The following is a 3,780-nucleotide window of genomic DNA, read 5'->3' on the forward strand; positions in this document are numbered from 1 at the left end:
CTCATAGGGTGCCAGAGAGTATTTTTTCAGCTTTTTAACTCTATTTCAACTCCCCGACCTTTCCAACATGCTCCAAGACTTGACACTTCAATATTTTTACTCGTTTTACTCGGTTTCTCGCATATTTGAACATCAAGACCTGCGAAACACGATTTAATCAATAGCATGCACATTCTAACGAAAAACAAAACTAAATATAACGAAAACTAAACAAACTGTACACGAATAAATGATGTATTTTGCAATACATCAAACATCCCCACACTTACTCTTTTTTCGTCCTCGAAAAAGAATTATGCAACGGAATCAGAAACAAATAATCACTCGGGTCAAAAGCATAGGTATATTTAATTAAAACCAAGGCTTGCGTTAGCCGCGATTGCGAATATACTTGTCCCCTTAAACCCGAATCCAATCCTAAACCCTTATCATGTGAATTTAATTTAAATGCGGTCAGTCTACCTAGGGCCTCACACCAGAATTTACGGTCCACCTACTCCCATGTCAAGCTTATAGGACTAAAAGAACGATCACTGGACCAATTCCTAACCGTCTTATATCAAAACTAGGAGAGTTTACAATCAAATTTTTTCTTTTTCCATTTTTTTTCACTTTTTTTTTCTTTCATGAGCGTAGACGATGCTTTCCCTGACCAAGAGGCAATCCGGCTGTAGAGTCGCTATCCCCAACCACAGATTACTTAGGTTTCGGTACTTTTTCTTTCTTTTCTTGCACGGTCGATTTCACACACCCTAGCGGTAATCTTGTTGTAGAGTCGCTATCCCCAGCCCAGATTACATAGGAATGCACTACTTTTATTTAGTTTCTAGCTCAATTTTTTTATTCTAATTTTTTTCATGATCACAAACTCTAACGGTTTTAACTTATAACGGTGCCCCTTATACTATTATCGACAGTTTTAGTTTCCCATATTTCCCAGGCGAAAACCCACTAGTAAACCAACAATTAAGATATATTAGCTCAAAGGGACTTAAAACCAAACCCGGGCCTATTCACATATCCCTAACTAGACGCAAGCTCGATTTATTTTATTCTCTTATTATTATTATTTCAACCCGAGCAAATGTTCATCTTTTCTATCATTTTCCGTTTTAATTGCAAACTTCTCATTTCAAAGGACATTTTCTAATTTTTTCAGTTTTTTTTTTTATTTTTGGATATTTTTTTTTTTTGCATTTTTAATAATTAAGACTCGAATATTTACAAGTATCCCATCCCCACACTTAGAGATTGCATTGTCCCTAATGCAAGAACAGAAATACGACTCAACTGCTACCTAAAAATAAAAACTGCAAACGAAACAAATAAAAATATACAACAACAAAAAGGGAAACGACTTAGCTGTATATGTGAGACTGTCAAAGTGCCAGTCGTTTCCACATAAGCCCTCCAATTCGATACGCGCTCAGCAAACAACTCCTAACCTCGGACACGCGAACGAAAGCGGCTACTAATACCAACCTAATCAAGCAAACACCAAACACTAGCAAAAGATAATATGTAAGCAAGCTACTAAGTGTTAGTGCGAACATCCAACAACCAAAAGTCAACCATCCCCAAAATCTCAACCAACTTGTTTAACGTATTTAAGTACAAACCAGTAGACGAAGATTAAAAACAGAATAAAAATCAAAATAAACAAAAGATATAAGCTGTCATCCTCGCTCTACTCCACATCATCTAACTCCCCATCACCCGCCTGTGTCCCACTGGGCCCTTTCCTGAGCGAGTGTCTCAGCCTCGTTTCCTATTGGCCCGACTTAGTTCCTGCACCTGACATGCTGCAAAACAATTCAAGGATGGCAATACGAAGCAAACCGAATATTAGTCACAAACTATTTTTGGTATTTTTGAAAATTTTCATTTGTATTTTTTTATTTTATTTTTTTTTCAAAACTGTACATTCAAACAACGGCCGTATAGCATTTCGTTCCCGGCTGTTGTTCGAAAACAAGTGACTTTATGCAACACAATTACAAACCGACTCCGCCTGAATGGAGATTGAGTACGAACGAAACGGTTTGAATATCAAGTGAGCATATCGACACTACATGACACTAGCAAGACTCGAAACACACTTAAAACGACACAAAGGACCCTAAAGACGTAAAACTTAACTCGACCTAAACTAGACGCAAAATACAAGACTTACAACCCTACCTCCTCCCGGCACTTTACTCGCCCTTGAGTAAACCCACGTGCCTACCAAACTGACATCACAAAGCCTAAGTGTGGAAGCAACGGACATGGGGCGCAAAAGTGGTTCAAAATCACAATTTTTAAGTAAAAATTTGTCGGCCCATATCCCCACACTTAGTTCCAATTATGCCCACAATATCCAAGGCAAATCAAATCAAACCAACCCGAGCCCCGCTATAACCTATATGTCCGCTGCAGCCTAATAACGACTATAAATCGCCAAATTAATTCCAATCAACTATCATGCTTCACTCAATACTGCAGATAGAAACATGCAAGCACAAACATAAATTTGACGACTGACTCTAACGACTTCCAAACACAGACATACTGACTCGAAAATCATGTTGCCCAAAACAAATAACTATCTGCCTCGACTGACTGTACTAACAAAAACAATCACTCGACCAAACCCGACCCGACTAACAGACTCAAAAAAAAAAAAACAAACCAAACAGACTACTCGACTACTACACTAAAATACAAGAAAAGCTTTGCAGGAAAACATACCTTGGACTCGTTAGAAACACGAAGAAATAGAAAGATTTTTCGGTTGACCCTTGAATCCCCAAGTGAAATCCCGATTTAACAGTAAAGTATGGCGACCATGCGACGAGGATCAGATGTGTGAGGGCTTATGTGAAATGGTGAGATGTTTTGAGGTGAGAAGAGAAGAAATCGGTGGGATTATGGGGGAGGAATTTGGATTTCGGTGATAAGTGGTGAAGGAGTAGGGTTGTCGGTGGTAAGGGTTATGTGATAATGGAAGTATTTTAGTGGTAAATGGGTATATTATGTCAAACATACCCGAGGCTTTGTAACCGTAAATTACGCTCACTAGAATATATGATATAAATTTCACGAAGTTCCGTGTTAAAACGAGAAAGTTATGATCAATTCCGTATGCAAGGGGTTAGAAGCGTCAACAACGAAAGATAAGGCTTTTCGGATAGTAATTAAACTAACCGGGGACTTAACGGCGCGGGTAAAAGTCACGAGGCCCTTATTCGTAAATAATCGAGGCCCAAATCGCAAGGTTACTGTAACAATTCCCATTAAAATTAATAATTAGAATGATAATTAGTCAATAAGGAAACCCTAATTGAGACACGCAAGTAATTCCGCATAAACCCTGAAATTTCCGGAATAATCGGAATCAGGATCAGGACCCCTCAAACTCAGGGGGGGTAAACCCTGTTTGATAATTATCTTAAAAATTCGGTGTCAACAATTGCAAAACGAAATTTTGTTGATTCACCAAGCCTATACCACTGAGAAGGCTAGTCTACAAGCTAAAACGCACCCTTTACGGACCGTAAGCAAACCGGTTCCTTTACGGACCGTAAGGGTTTGGTCATACGGTCCGTAAGCGACACGAAATTTGCACTATAAATAGCCGACCTTGGGACTTGCATTTAGAAGTTGAAACGTCGTTCAGTTGTTGTCTGTACGTCGAGTTAACACCAAAATACTATAAATTAAACACACACTGTTCACGAGACGCTGCCGCGGAACATGGTAATTACTCGATCGCTATTACGATTTATTTTCCGGGATCAA

This window comes from Helianthus annuus, chromosome 4, assembly GCF_002127325.2.
Source record: "Helianthus annuus cultivar XRQ/B chromosome 4, HanXRQr2.0-SUNRISE, whole genome shotgun sequence".
Taxonomy (NCBI): domain Eukaryota; kingdom Viridiplantae; phylum Streptophyta; class Magnoliopsida; order Asterales; family Asteraceae; genus Helianthus; species Helianthus annuus.